We start from the raw sequence: 25,411 nt of genomic DNA, 5'->3' as shown, positions 1-25,411 counted from the left end.
AAACCAGTATTTTCCTCATGCTTCTCTGTTTATGAGAGTCTTTTCTATAGTAGATATTAATACATTATCTTCTGGCCTTGGGGCCTGTTAACATCTTATGACCTTTTCTTACAAGCTAGGTGAAGGCAAATCTGTTTTTTGTAAGGTATTCTTATTTTTCCACTTGCCTTGAGCTAAACAGAAAAGTTATAATCTTATAGGGTAAAGGTTCAGCAGGTTGCAGCATATTAGAAATTTAACACAGTTGTCAATTCTTTTTAGTTACTACAAACAGACTCTGTGGCTCCTGTGAGGCAGCCTCTGCCTAGCACTCCTGGTTAAATATTAACTATTGTCTTATTGTTTCTACACTAGGGCTAAACTCATATGGCAGAAAGTGAAGAGAAACTAAAAAGTCTCTTGAGCAAAGTGAAAGAGGAGAGTGAAAAGTTTGGATTGAAACTCAACATTCAGAAAACGAAGATCATGGTCTCTGGTCCCATCACTTCATGGGAAATCAATGGGGAACAGTGGAAAAAGTGTCAGACTTTATTTTTTGGGGCTCCAAAATCACTGTAGATGCTGATTGCAGCCATGAAATTAAAAGACTTTTACTCCTTGGAAGGAAAGTTATGACCAACCTAGATAGTATATTAAAAAGCAGAGACATTACTTTGCCAACTAAGGTCTGTCTAGTCAAGGCTATAGTTTTTCCAGTAGTCAAGAATGGATATGACAGTTGGACTGTGAAGAAAGCTGATCGCCAAAGAATTGATGCTTTTGAACTGTGGTGCTGGAGAAGACTCTTGAGAGTCCCTTGGACTGTAAGGAGATCCAACCAGTCCATTCTAAAGGAGATTGACCCTGGGTGTTCATTGGAAGGACTGATGCTAAAGCTGAAACTGCAATACTTTGGCCACCTCATGCGACGAGTTGACTCACTGGAAAATACTCTGATGCTGGGAAGGATTAAGGATGGAGGAGAAGGGGACTACACAGAATGAGATGGCTGGATGGCACCACTGACTCAATGGACATGAGTTTGAGTGAACTCCGGGAGTTGGTGATGGACAGGGAGGCCAGGCGTTCTGTGATTCATGGGGTTGCAAAGAGTCAGTCACGACTGAGCGACTGAACTGAAGTGAACTATTCATTCGTTCGTTCGTTCCATCGCTCAGTCGTGTCCGACTCTATGCGACCCCGTGGACTGCAGCCTATCAGGCTTCTCCGCCCATGGGATTCTCCAGGCAAGAATACTGGAGTGGGTTACCGTTTCCTTCTCCAGGGGATCTTCCCGACCCAGGGATTGAACCCGGGTCTCCAGCATTGGAGGCAGACGCTTTAACCTCTGAGCCACCAGGGAAGCCCGAAGTGAACTATATTAACAATAATTTCTACATCAAGAGCAAGAACACAGCTAGCAAACGTTGATTCAGTAACAACTTCTAGAATAAAATTTTTACATTTTCTGATAGGACTTCTTCACCCCTCCAAAGGGCTCTATCTATTAGGGTTTTCTGTGTGATCAAGTTCTTTATGCTATTTATGATTAAGGTGTTGTGAGCAGTCATGTGCATTAGTGCCAAGGGCATAAACAAGTTGATTCTATTTGGAAAGAGATTAGGGAAGGGCTTCTGCCTGTATCACAGAAATTAAGGAGCAGTCAGAAAGATAAGCATCAGAAAGACAGATATCATCTTTAAGGTGAGCGCTGGGGCAGCTTTTTGAAATCCCTGAAGTCCTGATCCGCCTTGCTTGTCAGGTCTTCTCCTCATGACCTTGTCATGGGTGGGATCTCATGTGCTGTCTCCCGGTACCAGGTCACTGGCATCCCTAAGACTTTAGGTTCTTCTAACTCTGTTATTCATCCTGGAACTCAAAACTTCCAGCGACACAAGACTGCAGACAGGAGAACATCCATCTTCTTTTTGACTTTTCTAAAACTGCCAGCCTGAAAGAAAGTAACAAGAAGGAAACTGGAAAAAGAAGCATGCTCGCCTATTAAATCACAAAGCATCTGCACCCTCCAGGTCTCTTCACTTCGTTTACCGGTTGTAAATGCAGGACAGTCTCCTTCTCATTTCTCCTGGACTAAATAAAACACAAGAGCTTGGGGACTTGAGGCAGTGGAGTTAGTGTGGGACCCCCAGAGATGCCGCCCCAGACGAACAAGAAAACACACGCAGAAAGTTCTCTATCAGAGCAATCTATTCAAGACAACCGAATATGGTCTGTTGATTCTCTCTTGGAACAAATGAGCCAAAACACACACACACACAGAGTGATTCTTTCCGGGAGCGTGTGAGGGTGAGGTTTGCAGTGGGGGAACTGGTGGAGAGCATGGAACGGGGTGGGGTGGTGGTGGTGTGGATGGAACTGAAGCTGGAAGATGCGAACAGGACATCTGGTTGTACGTCTGATACAAATAATAAAAACCATAGAAGCCAGAAATTCACAAACCTCAGGGAGTGGCGGGAGGAAATATTCTTCATTGGATGGGAAACATGATCGGGGGAAAAAAAAAAAAGTGGGCTGAAAGGTTAAAAAAACAAGAAGCAGAAGAAAAAAAAAAACAAAAACACGGAACAAAGTAGACCCTTATTCCCGACAAAGTGCACTTCGCTTGGATCTGAGATCTCTTTTCAGAAAGACAAAGTGAACATTGCACCATCAAGTGGGATCAGTCGCGCTTCCCCGGGCGTGCGTGTGTGCGTGTGTGATGAGCTTCCTGGCACGGTGGAAGATTCCGGGGATGGATCTGTGCGTTACTATCTGTTTTCAGCACCAAGCGCTCTATACGACTTCTAGGAGCAGCTTGCACGGACAAAGCAATGTGCCCACCGAGCGCTGGCAGGGCGTGCAGAGGGTGTGACTCAGGGCAGGCATGATTTCCAGGGGAGTCAGCTGCCTCCTCCTCATAGTCCTCATCCTGGGAGCCTCTTCCCGATGATACACGGGCAGTTCTGCCTTCCTCAGCAGCGTCAGGTCATCGCCACGCCTGGTATCCAGTACTTGTCCTTGGCCTTACAGTTCCCCTGGCTCCAACCCGGCAACTTGCGGCCTGGTTCAGGTTTACCAGGAATTCCCCGTCAACACTTGGGAGATACTGCTTACCGACCAACCCATTACGATCCTCTCATGAGCCTTTTATACCGAATCCCACCTTCACCACCCTCCAGCAGCATCTGACTCATCAAACAAAAATGGCGTCCGGACCCTGGACAGCTGATGCTGTGTGAACAGTGACATGTTTTCATTCGGGGAGGGGTCCAGAGGATGTTCAACTAGACATCTGCAAACTGCATCTCAAAATTAATCATTTTGGGGGGTGGGGGGAGCAGTGATTATACATGGACCCCCAAAGGCATCTCCTATCTTCAAAGGTGGGAGTGGAGACTCCAATACAACACTGACCTTCTGAAAGTTTAAGCGTTTAGATATAGCAGAGCCTGAAGAACACACCCGAACTGTGAAGAGAGTGCGTTTTGGTCTTCTGCAGTCAGGAGGGTTTGAAAAACTCTCAGATCCACGGAGATTTGTTAATGAGCTGAGAGAGATGAATTCACTCTGGCTTTGGGGCTGCTCCCGGGACAATCCAACTTCTGCACAAATGCCTAGCCATGCTCTACCATTGGCTTTTAGGTCCATGGACAGATGCCACCACCCTCCGAATACCATCCAGTTCGGTTGCTGGAACACAAAAGGGCTGCAACCTACCCACCACCAACCCCACACCCAGCTAGGGGCTCTGCAGGAAGATGGATAAGTGCAGACGCCCTGCTTCTAATATACAAGCTGGGTCAGCATGGGGTCATGACAACATTAAAAGTATAAATGTCACCTTGTCCAAGGGAAAGGAAAACTCCCCTAAGGACACACAAAGCCATGTTTAAAAAAATTTTTTACCAGTAAATAGATTTGTTGTTTTAAAAAAAAGGGACGATTTCTTTATCCTAACCTGCTGCCAGAGGAAGCAAACTGTGAAGATGGGCTGTGAACAGACACACCCTACCTCTGTTAATTCACCCTCAGGACTGAAAACCTCTCCCTGATTGCTTCTGTTGCTGTGAGACCCAGTGAGGTCCCAAAGACCGCTCCGGTGTGTCAGCCCTAGAGGGACTTGGCCAAGAAGCTCCTGGTTTGGAGGGGGGAGTCCCCACGCAGATGGCCTCGAATCTTGAATGAGGCAGCATTGGTGCTGTGGAGTGGGGCGGTTCCAACGGCCCACTTTCAGTGATGCTGGTTCTGGGAACACTTCTTCGGTTTGAGGGCACCCCATTGGCCGCTGTTCCAGTCCGATGCACTGGAAAAAAATACAAAACAAAACGAAAAACGCCCAGGTCTTCCTGGAGAAGAAAAGGGGCTGGGGTCTTCCTCTCCTGCCACACAGACCAGCCCTGAAACTGACCCCATAGCTGCCCACCGGGAGTCCCCTCTCTGTCTTCCACCAAGCTCAAAGTGAAGGGACCACTCTATCTGTCTCTTACTAAAGATTTCCTTTTGTTGTTGTTGTTAAATATGAACCACACAAAGCTCTCATGTCTAAATGGTCCTTTTACAATTTTAAAATTGTTTTAACATAAAAAAGTATCTTTTTGTCTTATCCAAAAATACTCCAGGCTTTTTCTAAGTCACTTTTTTTTCTTCTTCTCCCTTCTGTATAAAGTCCCCCTTGCCCTGCCTTCTTACATAAAGCATTTATTATGCTCCAAAAGTGCCCTTGAGGTTGGAAGATGGGAGGCGACTATAGGGAGGGGGATAGGGGAGTGAAATGGGGTGGGGGGAGGGGAGGGAGAAGGGTGAAGGGGAAGATTCTGGTGAGAAGGCTGTCATCAGAGACTGTCACGTTATCTGAGAGAGAGGGGCTGTCTCTTCGGTGGGTGAAACAACCGCAAAGAAGCAAGACACCAGTAACAGTGTCCACCTTGGAGCCAAGGCCCACCTCGCCTCCCCCACCCCACCAACCAAGACGACAGGATTCTAGCCCATAGAAAAACCATGGGGACAGGGTTCTAGAAAATAGAAACTGTTGGGATTACAAACGTACCCATTTCATCCATACAAATTGGTCTTTTGATCGTCCTTGTGAGAGTTTAACTGTAGTGTCCAAATTTTTAGGGAAAAACAGAAACAAAAAACCCATTGATGGGTGAAGTTTTTCTTCCCCTTTTGGTTTATCACAGCATTTTTTTTTTTTCTCTTTTCTTGTTTTGGCACAGCCTTTCCTGTTTTTTCATTCCTCTCAACCATCGGAGCCTGTTTTGGGTGGAAACCGATCTGGGCACCATGTCAAGCTGGTGGCTCTGTGCTCCCCTGAGGCTGGACAGTCCAGGTGGAAACCATTCCTTTCTCCCCCACCCCTTTGGATAGGACTTGTGTGTGTGTCTTCCATTTTAAACTTCTTGGTGAAGGTTATGATTTAAAAAAGAGAGAGAGAGAGAAACTCCTGCGGCCAGGGATGACTTGGACTCAAAGTACTCTCCCTAAGGTCAGGTTGGTGCTGTTTCGGAGATGACAGAATTGTGTCTGAAAAGTGCTACAACCCCATACATCCACTGCTGGTCCATTAGAATGCTCTTCTCATGTCTATAGTATTTTTTTGTGTGCATATGTTTACTTTCGCAGACCTAACAGGCACACGTGAAAGGAGAGAGAAAAGCGCCTGTTATCTTGAAAGGCAACACAAATGCCCTTAAGAGCACAGGATGGCTTGTGGCCTGTGGCCCAAATCCGGTCCATTGTCCACTTGTTTATAAATAAAGTTTTATTTGCACACAGTCCAGAGGGTTTATTCAGACAAATTCTAGCCAATAGATGAGTGTGTAAACATCATTAGCAACCAAGCCCAGGCCATGGCCATCTATGGGTGTCACAGACAAGACCCCTACACAGTGGAGCAGTTGGCAATTGAAGCCTGAGAACACATTTAGGGGTGGCGCCGGGGGGCGCAGGCTGACACTCAGCCAGCCAGCACCCTGCCTTACAGTTCAGGGCAATTGCAAGTGCAGAAAGCTAGACACCTCAGGGAACCAGCAGAGGGTTACTGGGACCCAGGAGACCTGCTGAATGGAAGTCTGGGCCTTCGTCACCAGATAGCCTGGGTGGGAGTGCAAAGGTTGAAGCCAAGGCTGAAACAAGTTGCTCAGCCTCAGCACCTGTGATGTGGGGAGTCACTCTGCTGTGGGAGGAGTTCCCAAGCACCCTAAGACTTCCTGCAGTAGCCCCGGTTTCCACACCAGGTGCCAGCAACTCCCCACCCACACCCCAAAATCAGTAACAACCCAAATGCCACCAGACACCTCCAAAGTCTCCAGGGGAGCAATTGATGCAGCTGAGAACCACTAATTCCACCAAGAAAAAGCCCCACACATCAGAGCACAGGAAGATGGCGGAGGAATAGGATGGAATGAACATTTTATCCCCCACAAAATCAGCAAAAGAACATTTGAACGCTGAGTTCAGTTCAGTTCAGTTCAGTTCAGTCGCTCAGTCGTGTCCGACTCTCCGCGACCCCATGAATCACAGCACGCCAGGCCTCCCTGTCCATCACCAACTCCCGGAGTACACTCAAACTCATGTCCACAGAGTCGGTGATGCCATCCAGCCATCTCATTCTCCGTCGTCCCCTTCTCCTCCCGCCCCCAACCTTTCCCAGCATCAGAGTCTTTTCCAGTGAGTCAACTCGTCTCATGAGGTGGCCAAAGTATTGGAGTTTCAGCTTTAGTATCAGTCCCTCCAATGAACATCCAGGATTGATCTCCTTTAGAATGGACTGGTTGGATCTCCTTGCAGTATAACGCTGAGTAAATCCCACAAAACAACTTCTGAATAATGGCAGAGGACATCAGGCACCCAGAAAAGCAGCCCATAGTCTTCCAAAGGAGGTAGGAAATAGTATAAAAGATAAAAAGAGAGGCAAAAGAGGGAGGGACGGAGCTCCATCCCAGGAGGGGAGGCTTTAAAAAAAAAAGTTTCCAAACACCTGGAAACATGGATGAGTCTGTGGACAGACGTGGAACTTCAGAGGGCCACATATCTGGGAGATAAAAGACATAAATAATTAAAACCCACAGACTAAGTGCCCAGAGGAAACTCTCAGTGGAGAAGCAGTGCAGACGCCCACACCCCCCAGTAGCAGGCGCGGGCTGGACAACGAGGCGCGGCGGCAGTGCTGAGAGAGAGGACCGGGCATGAACGCCCCGAGGGAAAGCTGAGGGTGCTAATGGGAGGCAGCTAAGCAGACTGTGCATCAAAAAGCCCCAACCTAAGGCTCCACCAGCCCCGGTCACAGAACAATGGACTGAGCAGAGTGAGCCGGCTGTGGGCAGCCCATCCCCCAGCCCCCGCCAGGACAGGCAGGGGAGGACGGCCAGCGCCGGAAGGGGCAGCATGAACCCAGAGAGGTTTCCCATACCAAGCAGCAGGCAGGCTTCATTGCTAACAGAGACTTCTTAGGTTCGGGTCGGTAAATACCTGCCTGAGAAGGTGTGCCAGTTGTACACACATAAAACGGAGTGGCAGGGACCGGGGAGGCAATAAGTGGCAGAGACCGCGCTCTCCAAACACCTGGTCATCTGAGCTACTCGGACTGGGGAAGGCACAAAACGCAGGCCCAGCCAAGTCTGCACCTTTGTGGAGTACCCGAGGACCTGAACCTGAGCCGCTCAGACCTGGGAAGGGCATGCAATCCAGTGCCAGCCACAGACAGCTCCTGGCAGAGCAACCCAGAGCCTGAGCAGCATAAACAGGAAAAGCACAAACGCCGCTAGCGGGAGCATTCCAGGAGTAGTCGAGACACTGCGAGCACTCCCCACAGACACCAGTGATATTTGTTAGTAGTGTTCCTCCCTTCCCACAGCACGACTGAACAGGTGAGCAGGAAGAAAAAGAAAACAAACAAAAAAACAAGTGTCCACCACTGCCCTCTGGTGTCAGGATGGAATTAGACCCTGAAGAGACCAGCAAACAGAAGAGTTTTTACAACAGAAGGAACTGCCTTGGAAGTAACAGAGGGAGAAGTCTTGAGCCTACTGCGAGAATTAGACTGAAAACCAGAGGCAGAGGCTTAAGTCCAAATCCTGAGAACACTAGAGATCTCCTGTTTCATGGAACATTATATGATAGGTGCTCATCAAATGCCTCCATGCATACACTGAAACCAGGCACCACCCAAGGGTCAACAAGTTTCAGTGAAAGACATACCACGCAAATTCTCCAGCAACACAGGAGAATAGCCCTGAGCTTCAACATACAGGCTGCCCAAAGCCACCCTAAACCACTAACATCTCAAACTCATTACTGGACACTTCATTTCACTCCAGAGAGAAGAAATCCAGCTCCACCCACCAGAACACCGATACAAGCTTCCCTAACCAGGGAACGTTGACAAGTCACCCATCCAACCCCACACACAATGAGGTAACTACATAATAAAGAGAACTTCACAAACTGCCAGAAGACAGAAAGGCTACCCCAAGCACAGCAATATAAGCGAGATGAAGAAGCAGAGAAATACTCAGCAAGTAAAGGAACAGGATAAATGTCCACCAACACAAGAAAAGAGGAAGACAGAGGGAACCTACCTGATAAATAATTTCGAATTTTAATTGTGAAATGATTCAAAATCTGGAAAGGAAAATGGAGTTACAGATAAATAAACTGGAGAAAAGGATTGAAAAGATGCAAGAAATGTTTAATAACAATTTAGAGGAAATAAAAAAGAGCAAATACAAAATGAATAATGCAATAGATGAGATCAGAAACACTCTGAAGGGAACAAACAGTAGAATAACTGAGGCAGAGGACAGGATAAGCAAGCTAGAAGATAGAATTGTATAAATAAATGAAACAGAGATGGAAAAAGAAAAATGAATTAAAAGAAATGCGGACAATATTAGAGACCTCTGGGACAATGTGAAACACTCCAACATTCGAATTATATGAGTCCCAGAAGAGGAATACAAAAAGAAAGACCATGAGAGAATACTTGAGATAATAGTTGAAAATTTCCCTGAAATGGGGAAGGAAATAATCACCCAAGTCCAAGAAACCCAGTGAGTTCCTAACAGGATAAACCGAAGGTGAAATACTCCAAGATGTATATTAATCAAATTAACAAGGAACAAATACTAAAAGCATCAAGGGAAAAATAACAAATAACACACAAGGGGATCCCCATAAGGATAACAGCTGATCTTTCAACAGAAACTCTTCAGGCCAGGAGGGAATGGCAAGACATATTTAAAGTGATGAAAGAATGTAACCTACAGACCAGATTACTGTACCCAGCAAGGATCTCTTTCAAATATGAAGGGGAAATCAAAAGCTTTACAGACAAGCAAAAACTGAGAGAATTCAACATCACCAAACCAGCTCTCCAACAAGGATCTTTTCTAGACAGGAAACACAGAAAGGGTATATAAACTCGAACCCAACACAATAAAGAAAATGGCAATGGGATAATACTTATCAATAATCATCTAACATGTAAATGGGTTGAATTCCCCAACCAAAAGACAAAGGCTGGCTGAATGGATACAAAAACAAGACCCCCATATATGTTATTTACAAGAGACCCACCTCAAAACGAGGAACACATACAGACTGAAAGTGAAGGGCTGGAAAAAGACATTCCACACAAATAGAGACCAAAAGAAAGCAGGAGTAGCAATACTCATATCAAATAAAATAGATTTTAATACAAAGGTTGTGAAAAGAGACAAAGAAGGAAACTACATAATGATCAAAGGCTCAATCCAAGAAGAAGATATAATAATTATAAATATTTGTGCACCCAACATAGGAGCACCACAATATGTAAGACAATTCCTAACAAGTATGAAAGGGGAAGTTAACAATAACACAAGAATAGTGGGAGACTTTAATACCCCACTCACACCTATGGATAGATTAACTAAACAGAAAATTAACAAGGAAACACAAACGTTAAATGATACAATAGACCAGTTAGACATAATAGATCTCTATAGAACATTTCACCCCAAAACAATGAATTTCACCTTTTTCTCAAGCGCACAAGGAACCTTTTCCAGGATAGATCACATCCTGGGCCATAAATCTAGATTTGGTAAATTCAAAAAAATTGAAATCATTCCAAGCATCTTTTCTGACCACGTGCAGTAAAATTAGATCTCAATTATAGGAGAAAGACTATTAAAAATGCCATCATATGGACGCTGAACAACACGCTGCTGAATAATGAACAAATCATAGAAGAAATAAAAAGAGAAATCTAAATATGCATAGAAATGCATGAAAATGAAAGCACAATAACCCAAAACCTCTGGGACATTGTGAAAGCAGTGCTAAGGGGGAAGTTCATAGCAATACAGGCACACCTCAAGAAACAAGAAGATATCAACTACATAACCTAACTCTACATCTAAAGAAACTAGAAAAGGAAGAAATGAAAAACGCCACGCCTAGTAGAAGGAAAGAAATCGTAAAAATTAGGGCAGACATAAATGCAAAAGAAACAAAAGAGACCATAGCAAAAAGCAACAAAGCCAAAAGCTGCTTCTTTGAGAAGGTAAATAAAATTGACAAACCACTAGCCAGACTCATCAAGAAACAAAAGGAGAAGAAGCAAATCAATAAAATTAGAAATGAAAATGGAGAGATCGCAACCAACAACATAGAAATACAAAGGATTATTAGAGAATATTATCAACAATTATATGACAATAAAACGAATAACTTGGAAGAAATGGACCAATTCTTAGCAAAATACAGCCTTCGAAAACTGAACCAGGAAGAAATAGAGAATCTTAACAGACCCATCACAAGCAAGGAATTAGAGGCTGTAATTAGAAATCTTCCAGCAAACAAAAGCCCAGGTCCAGACGGCTTCACAGCTGAATTCTACCAAAAATTTAGAGAAAAGCTAATACCTATTCTACTCAAACTCTTCCAGAAAATTGCTGAGGAAGGGAAACTTCCAAACTCATTCTATGAGGCCACCATCACCCTAATCCCAAAACCTGGTAAAGACCCCACAAAAAATAATACTACCGGCCAATATCACTAATGAACATAGATGCAAAAATCCTTAACAAAATCCTTGCAATCAGAATCCAACAACACATTAAGAAGATCATACATCATGACCAAGGGGGCTTTATCCCAGGAATGCAAGGATTCTTCAATATCCACAAATAAATCAACGTAATATACCACATTAACAAACTGAAAAATAAAAAAACATATGATTATCTCAATAGATGCAGAGAAAGCCTTCGACAAAATTCAACATCCATTTATGATAAAAACCCTCCAGAAAGTGGGAATAGAAGGGACATACCTCAACATAATAAAAGCTATATATGACAAACCCACAGAAAACATTATCCTCAATGGTGAGAAACTGAAAGCATTTCCCCTAAGGAAAAAGACAAGGGTGCCCACTCTCCCCACTACTATTCGACATAGTTCTGGAAGTTTTGGCCACAGCAATCAGAGCAGAAAAAGACATAAAAGGAATACAAATTGAAAAAGAAGAAGTAAAATTTTCACTGTTCGCTGATGACATGATCCTCTACAAAGAAATCCCTGAAGACTCTACCAGAAAACTACTGGAGTTAATCAATGAATATAGTAAAGTTGCAGGATACAAAATCAACACACAGAAATCCCTTGCATTCCTATACACTAATAATGAGAAAATAGAGAAATTAAGGAAACTATTCTGACACTGTTTCCACGGTTTCCCCATCTATTTCACATGAAGTGATGGAACCAGATGCCATGATCTTCGTTTTCTGAATATTGAGCTTCAAGCCAAACTTTTCACTTTCCTCTTTCACTTTCATCAAGAGGCTTTTGAGTTCCTCTCCACTTTCTTCCATAAGGGTGGTGTCATCTGCATATCTGAGGTTAATTATATTGCTCCCAGCAATCTTGATTCCAGCTTATGCTTCTTCCAGCCCAGCGATCCTCATGATGTACTCTGTATATAAGTAAAATAAGCAGCGTGACAATATACAAACTTGACCTACTCCTTTTCCTACTTGGAACCAGTCTCCTATTCCATGTCCAGTTCTAACTGTTTCTTCCTGACCTGCATACAGGTTTCTCAAGAGGCAGGTCAGGTGGTCTGGGATTCCCATCTTTTTCAGAATGTTCCACAGTTTACTGTGATCCACACAGTCAAAGGCTTTGGAATAGTCAATGAAGCAGAAATAGATGTTTTTCTGGAACTCTCTTGCTTTCTCCATGATCCAGCGGATGTTGGTTCTTTGATCTCTGGTGACTCTGCCTTTTCTAAAACCTGATTTAACATCTGGAAGTTCACGGTTCACATATTGCTGAAGACTGGCTTGGAGAATTTTGAGCATGACTTTACTAGTGTGTGAGATGAGTGCAATTGTGTGGTAGTTTGAGCATTCTTTGACATTCCCTTTCTTTCGGATTGGAAAGAAGACTGTATTTTGGGGACTCCAAAATCACTGCAGATGCTGATTGCAACCATGAAATTAAAAGACGCTTACTCCTTGGAAGGAAAGTTATGACCAACCTAGATAGCATATTAAAAAGCAGAGACATTACTTTTTCAACAAAGGTCCATCTAGTCAAGGCTATGGTTTTTCCCGTGGACATGTATGGATGTGAGATTTGGACTGTGAAGAAAGCTGATCGCTGAAGAATTGATGCTTTTGAACTGTGGTGCTGGAGAAGACTCTTGAGAGTCCCTTGGACTAAAAGGAGATCCAAATAATCCATTCTAAAAGAGATCAATCCTGGGTGTTCATTGGAAGGACTGATGCTGAAGCTGAAACTACAATACTTTGGCCACCTCGTGCGTTGAGCTGACTCACTGGAAAGGAGTCTGATGCTAGGAAGAATTGGGGGTGTGAGGAGACGGGGACCACAGAGAATGAGATGGCTGGATGGCATCACAGACTCGATGGACATGAGTTTGAGTGAAATTCAGGAGTTGGTGATGGACAGGGAGGCCTGGGGTGTTATGATTCATGGGGTCACAAAGAGTCGGACACGACTGAGCGACTGAACTGAGCTGAACTAAACTGAATTCCATTCATTGTTGCAACGAAAAGAATTCAATACTTAGGAATATATCCACCTAAGGAAACAAAAAACTTGTACATAGAAAACTATAAAACGATAGTGAAATCAATCAAAGGGGAAAGTAATAGATGGAGAAATATACCGTGTTCGTGGGTTAGAAGAATGAATACTGTAAAAATGAGTACACTACCCAAAGTAATTTATACATTCAATGAAATTCTTATCAAGCTACTAATGATATTTTTCACAGAACTAGAACAAATAATCTCACAATTTGTATGGAAATACAAATACCTCGAATAGCCAAAGCAATCTTGAGGAAGAAGAATGGAACCAGGGCAATTAACCTGCCAGAATTCAGGCTCTACTACAAAGCCACAGTCATCATCACAGTATGTTACTGTCATAAAGACAGAAATACAGATCAATGGAACAAAATAGAAAGCCCAGAGATAAACCCAGGCACCTATGGACACCTTATCTTTGACAAAGGAGGCAAGAATATAAAATGGACAAAAGACAGTCTCTTTAACAAGTGGTGCTGGGAAAATTTGTCAACCACTTGTAAAAGAATCAAACTAGAACACTACCTAACACCATATACCAAAATAGAGTCAAAATGCATTAGAGAGCTAAATGTAAGACGAGAAACTATAAAACTCCTAGAGGAGAACGTAGGCAAAACACACTCCGAAATAAATCACAGCAGGATCCTCCAAGACCCCCCTCCCAGTATATTGGAAATAAAAGCAAAAATAAATGAATGGGACTTAATGAAAATCAAAAGCTTCTGCACAGGAAAGGAAACTATAAGCAAGGTGAAAAGACAGCCTTCAGAATGGGAGAAAATAATAGCAAATGAAACAACTGACAAAACATTAACCTGCAAATTATACAAGCTTCTCCTGCAACTCAATTCCAGAAAAATAAACGAACCAATCAAAAAATGGGCCAAGGAACTAAACAGACATTTCTCCAAAGAAGACATAAAGATGGCTAACAAACACATGAAAAAATGCTCAACATCCCTCATAATCACAGAAATGCAAATCAAAACCACAATGAGATACCATTTCACACCAGTCATAATGGCTTCTATCCAAAAGTCTACATGAAGTAAATGCTGGAGAGGGTGTGGGAAAAATGGAACCCTCTTACACTGTTGGTGGGAATGCAAACTAGTACAGCCACTATGGAGAACAGTGTTGAGATTTCTCAAAAAACTGGAAATAGAACTGCCATATGATCCAGCAATCGCACTTCTGGGCGTACATACTGAGGAAACCAGAATTGAAAGAAATACATGTACTCCAATGTTCATCACAGCACTGTTTATAATAGCAAGGACATGGAAGCAACCTAGATGTCCATCTGCAGACGAATGGATAAGAAAGCTGTGGTACATATACACGATGGAGTATTTTTCAGCCATCAAAAAGAATGCATTTGAATCAGTTCTAATGAGGTGAATGAAATCGGAGCCTATTATACAGAGAGAAGTAAGCCTGAAAGAAAAACATCAATACAGTATACTAACGCATACATATGGAATTTAGAAAGACGATAACGATAACCCTGTATACGAGACAGCAAAAGAGACATAGGTGTATAGAACAGTCTTTGGGACGCTGTGGGAGAGGGTGAAGGTGGAATGATTTGGGAAAATGGCATTGTAGCATGTATATTATCATATGTGGAATGAATCACCAGTCCAGGTTCGAGGCATGATACAGAATGCTTGGGGCTGGTGCAATGGGATGACCTGGAGAGAGGATATGGGGAAGAGGGAGGTGGGAAGGTGGTTCAAGAGGGTGAATACATGTACTCCCCGGGCAGATTCGTGTCAATATATAGGAAAAACAACCAATATATTAATGTAAAGTAATTTGCGTCCTATAAAAAGAAAAAAAAAAAACCCCACAAATCATTTATGAAGTGAGAGGAGACGTCCATTCCCGGAGCACTGCCCAGCGCAGATGTTTCCTTCACCAACACGTGTCTCTGAGACCTGTCACGGTCCTGGGAGTGCACCCACATGGGTCTCAGGGGTCTGGACCATTCGTGACCCCACCTTTCCTGAACCCTCCTTCTACCTGCACCCCCCTTCCCACCTGCGGAAGGGTGCCCCAGTGTGCCACTTAGGGAGCCGTCTGACTCACTGGTGCCCACTTTGTCACCCCGGGCATTCCAGCACACCTCAAAGATGCCTCCGGTGCCTCAGTAGCTGTGGATGAGATTTTCACCCTGCAAAGCAAGGGTATTGTCACTCGAGAGGCAGAACATTGGCAAGGCACACACCCTCCCTCAAGCCCACCCCCCGCCCCCCGGGGATGTCAACCCAGACGCTTCCAAAGACACAGATGCTAATAGAATTTTCAGTTAAAGGGGCTCTGGCAGCTGCAGGAACATGTGCCTCAAAACTATGGCCACAGGGTGGGTGGGGGGGTGCCTAAATGACCCATGGCTTCTCACTGAGAGAGACAGCCTGTATGGTTTCCACTGAGCTCAAGCCTCCTAGGAGAAGGAGAAAGTCAGCAAGATCAGATATGTTCTTATATTTCAACCAGGCTTCCGTTTCACTGAGTGTTCAAAGGAGCCTCAGAATGACTCAAGAGAGTTTTATGATTTAGGGAGGAGAAAAGGGATGCAAAATGTGGGAAGCTGCTGTATATATACAACATAGGGACCTCAGCTCGGTGCTCTGTGATGACCTGGAGGCTTGAAGATAGGTGAGGAGAGGGAGGTTCAAGAGGGAGGGGACATATGTATACATATGGCTGATTTCCTTGCTGCACAGCAGAAATCAGCTGTACAAAATAGCAATTATCCTCCAATTTAAAAACAAACAAAAAGGGTGGGTAAATGATTTGCTCAGCTGCTGACTGCAGGCAGAACCTGACTAATGATGGCAATTTTTCTGAAAGTCAAACATCCTCCTGTGCTGCGAGGATGATCCCTGGGTTGGGAAGATGCCCCTTGAAAAGGAAAAGCTACCTTAATTCCACCATTCTTGCCTGGAGAATCCCAGGGACAGAGAAGCCTGGCGGGCTATATAACATAAGTCCATGAGGTTGCAAGAGCTGGACACAAATGAGCAATTGAGCACACAAATGGGCGCCCGCCAGTCTGGTTTCCACCTTAGGGCCACTGTTGCATTTCCATTTGCCAAGAAGGCACAATTGCATGAGGAGACCACAGAGGAGGAGCCTGAAGTCTCAGTGGACCACCCTCGGCCCCAGGATGGCTAACGTGGCCTCAGTTACTACCTCCCTCGAGAAAGCATATAGGCCTCAGGGCACACCAAGGTGGTGGTGGATTGGAAAAAGGCCGTTTCATCTATCCTGGGACCACACGCAATGTCTGCTGTCAATGGAAGACAGTGGGTGCAAGGTTTCCTGCCAAGGACTCAGAAAAAAAATAACCCGAGACCCTGGCAGGAGCAACCCAACATCTACAAAGAGCCCAGGGCATTTGGCACTGAGTGGACCCTCTAGGGAACCGGGGAAGTGTCTAGGTCCGTGTCCGAGACAAGGCATTCCTGAGTGCAAAATCAGGTTCTGGGGTCACCAAGAAAGTGAAATCAAAGCATCAGTCACTTAGTTGTGTCTGACTTTTGGCGACCACATGGACTGTAGCCCTCCAGGTTCCTCTGTCCATAGGATTCTTCAGGCTAGAACACTGGAGTGGTTGCCATTTCCTTCTCCAGGAGAATCTTCCCAACCCAGGAATTGAACCCTGGTCTCCCACATTGCAGACAGATTCTTTACCATCTGAGCCACCAGTGAAGCCCACGGGTCAGTGAGAACTTGACTGTATTGAGTATGGGGCTTGGGGGGACCTGGGCAGTGGGCATGCAGGGGGTTTACCTGAGTGTTCCAGATGTGTCAAGTACTTCCCATCGGGGCTCAAGGTCATGCTCTAAACGGGCTCCTGGTGCTTGGTGAGCCTGTGGATGCACATGCCCCACTCTACGTTCCAAAGTCAGACTGTAGAATCGAACGAGGCACTGAAAAGACACAGAGAAAGTCCCTGAAGACACCCTTGGTTTCAAAAAAGTCATCCACAGGTTCCCGCCAGTCTCCTGAGGATGCGACTCTCACAGTGGGAGTGACTTTCCTTACATTTCAGAGACCATAAATGTGTACCTCTTCCTCTTTTAGAATGTGACTCAACATGCACTGAACACAGAGCCACTGTCCAGGGAGGGGACATGTATGCCTGTGGCCGATTCATTCTGAGGCATGCCAAAAACCATCTAAACACCCTGCAGTATTTCTCTTCCAATTAAGATATATAAATTAAAAAAAAAAGTCATGCAATAAATCTCTCCTTTTGGATGCTATTATAAAGGGAACAAATTGACAGCCACACTCACTTATTTCTGCACTTCTTTGAGACAGGAATGATACATATTCACTACATTTTCTAAAATGATCCCACCACCGACGACACGTGTATCGCTGCCAAGTGAAAAATAAAGCCAAAAATAAAGCCACGAGCCATATTCGGGGAAATGGCGAAATGAGCGAACACAAATTTTAATACGACGGGAATTAAATCCCGTTAATTAAATCGCATCCAATTATATAATCACACTCCCGGGAGCTGCAAATTTTAGTTATGTCTAAATCTGAAAGAAGAGCATGCCTGCATGTGTGCCAAGCTGTCTCATTCATGTCTGACTCTTTGCAACCCCATGGACTGCAGCCCTGCCAGACTCCTCTGTCCATGTGATTCTCCAGACAGGAATACTACAGTGGGTTGCTGTGCCCTCCTCCAGGGGATCGTCCTGACCCAGGGACTGAACCCATGTCTTTTACATCTTCAGCATGGGCAGGTGGCTTCTTTAGCACTAAGGCCACATGGGAAGCCCACTCACTACAAAGCTATTTCACCCAGCATTTCTTTCCTCTTCTGGGACTTACAACCATCCCTTTATGCTTGGTTCCTAGAAGGCTCACTTAAGTCCCGTCGTGGGTACCATGTGATTCAAGAGCACCTTCAGTTCAGTTCAGTTTAGTCACTCAGTCGTGTCCGACTCTTTGCGACCCCAAAAATCACAGCACGCCAGGCCTCTCGGTCCATCACCAACTCCCAGAGTTCACTCAAACTCACGTCCCTCGAGTTGGTGATGCCAACCTGTAACCTCATTCTCTGTTGTCCCCTTCTCTTCCTGCCTCCAATCCCTCCCAGCTTGCCTTGATTCATGGACCTAACTCTCCAAGTTCCTATGCAATATTGCTGTTTACAGCATCAGACCTTGCTTCTATCACCAGTCACATCCACAGCTGTGTATTGTTTTTGCTTTGGCTCCATCCCTTCATTCTTTCTGGATATATTTCTTCACTGATCTCCAATAGTGTATTGGGCACCTACGAACCTGGTGAGTTCCTCATTCAGTGTCCTATCTTTTTGCCTTTTCATACTGTTCATGAGGTTCTCATGAATACTGAAGTGGTTTGCCTTTCCCTTCTCCAGTGGACCACGTTCTGCCAGACCTCTCCACCATGACCCGCCCATCTTGGGTGTCCCCACACGGCATGGCTTAGTTTCATTGAGTTAGACAAGGCTGTGGTCCATGTGATCAGATTGACTAGATTTCTGTGATTATGATTTCAGTGTGTCTGCCTTCTGATGCCCTCTCACAATACCTACCATTTTACTTAGGTTTCTCTCACCTTGTTTGTGGGGTATCTCTTCACGGCTGCTCCAGCAAAGTGAAGATGCTGTTCCTTACCTTGGACAAGGGGTATCTCCTCTAGGCCGCCCCTCCTGACCTTGAACGTGGTTCCTGTTGGTCCTTTTGGGCCCGCTCAGCCACCGCTACTTGGACGTTGGTTTGCTCCTCTTGGCAGCTGCCCTTGACCTCGATTGTGGGGTAACTCGTCTTGGTCGCTGTCCCTAACCTCGGTCGTGGGGTAGCTCCTCTTGGCCGCCCCCCTGACCTCAGGTGAGGGGTAGCTCCTTTCCGCCGCCCTTCTGCTTAGTCCGTCACCACTGGCGTGCCTTACAAGTAACAAACAAAACAAATAATTTTAACGTTCTGTTCCTAGACATTTAAGTGGATTTCAGGACAGTGACTTGCAATAAGAGGATAACAGCTCTCATGTTTTTCTGGATTAGCTTTTCAGTTGATGGAAGAATTCTTTTCTGTGCTTTCTGAGAGATGGCCTTGGGTCAGAAACTTTCAGTAACAGATTGTTCATCCTGATGCTCTGTGACAAAACTCAGTCGTGTCCGACTCTTTGCGACCCCAAAATGGTCTCCCCCTCATTTACAGCAGGGCTGAGCCACTGGCCACTTCTCCCCACCACCCCATTCTCTGCAATTCCGGAGAGAAACCCACTGACGCTTCCTCCCAAGTCCTGTCTTTCCCAGGCCAGACACATACTCACACTTCACGGGACCACTGTCTCCACAACCCTCAGTGTATCCTATGTTCACTCCTGGAATCTCTTTAGCTTGTGTGCCTCAAGGTTCTTATTAAAACATCCTACTTGGAGTGCAACATTGTATCCTGTGTGAGATCTGACCAGGACAAGGAACACACAATTCTGCAGCATGAACACTCAGTGATGAGCTTTTGCAGACTTCTAATTTCTCTGTTCCCTTCTGTCATGCCACTGACTGACTAGTCCTCTGAGTCCGATGTTGGTGTCATAGGGGGTTTACTACATAAACCACGGGTCCCTGTCCTCCAGGAACTAATGCCTGATAATGCGAGGTGAAGCAGATGCAATCATAACAGAAATAAAGGACACAATAAATGTAGTGTACTCGAATCATCTTGTAAACCTTGGAAAAGTGATTTTCCATAAAACTAATCCCTTGTGCCAAAACAGTCAAGGACAGCCAGGATGAATAGTTAGGCTGGATATGGTATCGTCGAGCAGACCTTTTATAACCATTCAACATTCTCACCACCTGCAGCTCCGAGTTGGGCCAAGTAAATCAAGCCCGAAGTGAAGTGAATTGAACTGAAAGTCACTCAGTCATATCCGACTCTTTGCGACCAAGGACTATACAGTCCATGGAATTGTCCAGGCCAGAATACTGGAGTGGGTAGCCTTTCCCTTTTCCAGGGTATCTCCCCAACCCAGGGATCAAACACATGTCTCCCACATTGTAGGCAGATTATTTACGAGCTGAGCCACCAGGGAAGCCCAACCAAGCCGGAGGTCCAAGCTAAATTGCTTCCTTTTTCAGTCGTAGTAAAAACCTTCACCAAAGCAATGTACTGGGAGAGTGGACGTACACAATTCCTCTCTCCGGCCTCAAGGTGAAAAGCATCCTTATCTCAACTTAGCCATCACAATGATAACTTCTATCTCGTGGCCCTTTCACAGTGAGTCATCTCTCCCTTTACTTTTTGTCAGTTTCTAAGTAACTTTGAATGTGAGTCACTCAGTCGTGTCCAAATCCCTGCGACCCCAAAGACTGTAGTCTGCCAGGCTCTTCTGTCCATTGGATTCTCCAGGCCAGAAACCTGGAGTGGGGGTAACTTTTTCCCCATTTCCAGGGGAACTTCCCAACCCAGGGATTGAACCCGAGTCTCCTGCATTGAAGGCAGACTCTTTAGCATCTGAGGGCACAAACACATTTGCAAGACACACTGACAGCATCTCCTGGTCTCTTGGGGGACATAAGTGACTTTTGCTGGCCACGTGGCTGGTGTACCCTCAGCCACCAAGGCTGCTTTTGGGAACCGAGACTGGGGTGCAGGCTGTCTAGTCCTTTACCTCACCAGCATGATGCTGGAGTTGGGGTTGCTGGTGGCCAGTCTGGTGGGACTACACTTGACTGTGTGCCAGAAGGTCATGGACAAACCTGTCCTGCTTCATACTCCGGATCTAGGGGAAGTAAATGGAACACGGTGAGCAACGGCTGATTCTCCCACCGGGGCGAGGTTCAGCACCATTCCTGCTGGAGTACTGTGGAGGTTTCTGTGTCCCTGGGAAGCTCACATCCAGCAGGGTGGGCGGCTGACAAGGGGCAGGTGCTTCACAGGCAGAGGCATCTGCTGATCAACACGGGGATCCCTTGAGAAAGGCCAGGGGAATCCATACTACCCTGGTCTGATATTGGAAGCTAGGCAGGGTTGGGTTGGATCTAGTTAGTACTTGGATGCAGAGAAGGCAATGTCAAGCCACTCCAGTACTCTTGCCTGGAAAATCCCATGGACGGAGGAGCCAGGTAGGCTGCAGTCCATAGGGTCGCTAAGAGTCAGACATGACTGAGTGATTTCGCTTTCACTTTTCACTTTCACACATTGGAGAGGGAAATGGCAACGCACTCCAATGTTCTTGCCTGGTGAGTCCTGGGGACGGGGGAGCCTGGTGGGCTGCCGTCTATGGGGTCGCGCAGAGTCGGACATGACTGAACTGACTTAGCAGCAGCAGCAGCAGAAGTACTTGAATGGGAGAAAGCCCTCAGGAACTGAAGGAGGCTCCATGGGAACCTTGAGAGATAAATAGGACTTCACTGCCGGGGTGAGCGGCACATCGTTTGCAAAGAGAAAAGACATCAGAGGCAGCAAGAGTGCTAACAACACAACGGTCAGCTGCAGGAGGAGCACTGGGACTGAAGACCCAGTGCGGGGCTCACCAAGGGTCACAGATCCTGGCCTTGCAGCCTTACCTTCAATGTCATGTCATCAGAGCAGGAGGCTAGAAACATGCCAGAGGGATCCCATTTGATGGCGTTGACCTTATTCTGCAAGACAGCAAAAGGCTTTCCCCCCCTAAAAAAATGAAGAAGAAGAAGAAATGAAGGCCTAGGAGCTTCCATCAGCGGGCAGGAGCGCTCTGTCTTCTCTGCAAAAAGCTCAGAACCTGTAACACAATTTGAATGAAGAGTTCCAAAGAACAGCAAGGAGAGAGAAGAAAGCCTTCATCAGCGACCAGTGCAAAGAAATAGAGGAAAACAATAGAATGGAAAAGACTAGATATCTCTTCAAGAAAATTAGAGATTACCAAGGGAACATTTCATGCAAAGATGGGCTCAATAAAGTACAGAAATGGTATGGTCCTAACAGGAGCAGAAGATATTAAGGAGAGGTGGCAAGAATACACAGAAGAACTTTATAAGAAAGATAAGATCTTCATCACCCAGATAATCATGATGGTGTGATCACCAACCTAGAGCCAGACATTCTGGAATACGAAGTCAAGTGGGATTCAGAAAGTATCACTATAAACAAAGCGAGTTGAGGTGATGGAATTCCAGTTGAGCCATTTCAGATCCTAAAAGATGATGCTGTGAAAGTGCTGCACTACATATGCCAGCAAATCTGAAAATCTCAGCAGTGGTCGCAGGACTGGAAAACGTCAATTTTCATTCCAATCTTAAAGAAAGGCAATGCCAAAGAATGCCCAAACTACCACAAAATTGCACTCATTTCATATACAAATAAAGTAATGCTCAAAATTCTCCAAACTAGGCTTCAACAGTATGTGAACCGTGAACTTCCAAATGTTTAAGCTGGGTTTAGAAAAGGCAGAGGAAACAGAGATCAAATTGCCAATATCTGCTGGATCAAAAAAAAGCAAGAGAGCTCCAGAAAAACATCTACTTCTTACTTTATTGACTATGCCAAAGCCTTTGACTGTGTGGACCACAACAAACTCTGGAAATTTCTTAGAGATGGGAATACCAGACCACCTAATCTTCCTCTTGAGAAATCTGTACGCAGGTCAGGAAGCAACAGTTAGAAATGGACATGGAACAACTGATTGGTTCTAAACAGGGAAAGGAGTATGTCAAGGTTTTATATTGTCACCCTCCTTATTTAACTTATATGCAGAGTACATCATGAGGAACACTGGGCTGGAAGAAGCACAGGCTGGAGTCAAGATTGCCGGGAGAAATATCAACAACGTCAGATAAACAGATGACACCACCCTTATGTCAGAAAGTGAAGAACTAAAGAGCCTCTTAATGAAAGTGATAGAGGAGAGTGAAAAAGTTGGCTTAAGACTCAACATTCAGAGAACTAAGATCATGGCGACTGATCCCATCACTTCATGGGAAATAGATGGGGAAACAGTGGAAACAGTGGCAGACTTTATTTTGGGGGGCTCCAAAATCACTGCAGACGGTGACTACGACCATGAAATTAAAAGACACTTACTCTTTGGAAGGGAAATTATGACCAACCTAGACAGCATATTAAAAAGAAGAGACATTACTTTGTCAACAAAGGTCTGTCTAGTCAAAGCTATGGTCAAAGCTTCTTCCAACAGTCATGTATGGATGTGAGAGTTGAACTGTAAAGAAAGCTGAGCTCCGAAGAACAGATGCTTTTGAACTGTGGTGTTGGAGAAGACTCTTGAGAGTCACTTTGGACTGCAAGGAGATCCAATCTGTCCATCCTAAGGGAGATCAGCCCTGAATATTCATTGGCACAACTGATGCTGAAGCTGAAACTCCAGTACTTTGGCCACCTCATGCAAAAATTGACTCATTGGAAAACACCCTGATGCTGGGAAAGATTGAAGGCAGGAGGAGAAGGAGACGACAGAGGATGAGATGGTTGGATGGCATCACTGGCTCAATGGACACGAGTTTGAGCAAGCTCCAAGAGTTGGTGATGGACAGGGAGGCCTGGTGTGCTGCGATCCACGGGGTTGCAAAGAGTCGGACAAGACTGACTAACTGAACTTAACTAACACAACCTTCCAGCAGGAGGAAGGACTGCTCTGTCGTCTCTGCAAGAAGACTGCTTGCATTCACCCTGGATAAGCAAGCACCACCTTAGGTTTCAGGCATGTTTCCCTTTCTCCTTCCTCCTTGATCCAAAGTGCACAGTTATACGCCCTACACAACCAGCCACCCTCAGCCATATTTCTCCAAGGGGAAAACAAAAATAAAAACAAAATCACCTCTAAGAAGGAAGCCAAATGAATTTATATAGAAACCAGTATAAAACCAGTAAGTTATTTCAAAGCTGACTTCAAAAGTAATTTTCCTTCTCATGTTTTTCTCCCTTTATTTCCTCAGACATTTTTATAATAGCTACTTTAAAGTCTTTCCTGCAAAATCCAACACCTTGTTCACGCCAGATAATTAAAAAAGAAAAAAAAAAAAGAAAACACTGCCAACCCAGGTGGATAACTGACCATCGGAGGTAGCTACGATTGTCCCAAGGAGGTGGTAGGAGAGTGAGTCAACAGACACAGTAAGTAGGCTTTTAATCCTAGGCAGAGACTAGCTGATTTCCCAGCTCCCCACACACATTTCGTGAACCAGGGGCCCCACAGTCAGGACTCACACTCACCGTGTGTCCCTGGAATGTTTTGATGGGGTGGTTTCAGCCGAGTCTGCAGACATGAATACACATGTCTGTGCTGCAGGACGTAAAGGTAGTGTTGTTCTGCCAGTCCACATTGAGAGCAAGGGCTGCAGAGAAGGAAATAGTGGAGGTGTGGGGGAGCGGGTATGACACGGGCATTTAGCAGGTGTGCACAGAGCTCAGCTGACTCAGATGTAGCAGCAGCCGAGTTGAAAAACCTGACAATGTGATAAAGCAATGCTCGCAGTGCCAACACAGCCTCGGTCCATCACAGACTCTGAAGTCTGCCATTTATGTTTGCAAGGACGACCAGACCGCTCCAGAAAGAGACCTGACCCCCACCCCAAAGCATCACCCAAAGTGATGCTCTGGGTGCCCTGAGCACACAGCATCTTTCTCCCCTGGTGCTGGTAAGATAGTAGGGGAGAAGCACATTTCTGCTCCCAGGAATGTCACCCGGCTGGATGATGGATTTTCTTTCAGTAGGGAAGAGAGAGGGCAGAGGAAAAAGACTTCACAGCCTATGTTCAATGTGTGTGTGTGTCTCTTGTTCAGTTATATCCTTGGACTCCAGCCCGCCAGGCTCCTCTGTCCATGGGATTTTCCAGGCATGAATAGTGGAGTGGGTTGCTATTCTCTTCTTCAGGGAATCTTCCCTTATCCAGGGATGGAACCCAGGTCTTCTGCGGGGCTGGCAGATTCTTTACCATCTGAGCCACCAGTGAAGTCGCAAGTTCAAGGTATCAGTGTTTAAAGAAATGCACCACAACCCGTTACTGTGTTCTACAACTTGAAGATGCTGAGTTGACAAAAACCTCTGAGGGGAGACGTGTGGCCTTAGGATGGACACTGTCTCTAGGTTCTGGGTCTTTCTCAGGAACCGCTGGCTTGAAGACCTCCATGAGTGTTTGGGAGACTTGACGGCCCTCTCTTACCTTCTGCCATCTCCCCAGGGTATGATGCAACACCCTTGTTCTCTCCAGACACATCCCTGTTCCTACAGAAAAAGAGGGTTAAGTCCTGTAAGCCTCTGCTCAGATCTGCATCAACTGATCAATACCTAACCTTGTATCACATGTTTCTTACATGTAAGACAGC

At 45.4% G+C, this 25,411-nt stretch overlaps 1 pseudogene; it reads right to left on the bottom strand.

Annotated features, from left to right (window-relative positions):
- The window catches only part of LOC129557907 (F-box-like/WD repeat-containing protein TBL1Y), a 55,112-nt pseudogene that overhangs the window by 8,833 nt on the left and 20,868 nt on the right, over positions 1-25,411 (bottom strand).

The sequence above is a fragment of the Moschus berezovskii genome, chromosome Y (genome assembly GCF_049115385.1).
Source record: "Moschus berezovskii isolate FMDL1 chromosome Y, NW_MosBer_1.0, whole genome shotgun sequence".
NCBI classification, from domain to species: Eukaryota; Metazoa; Chordata; class Mammalia; order Artiodactyla; family Moschidae; genus Moschus; species Moschus berezovskii.
This window is presented reverse-complemented; position numbering and strand designations above follow the sequence as displayed.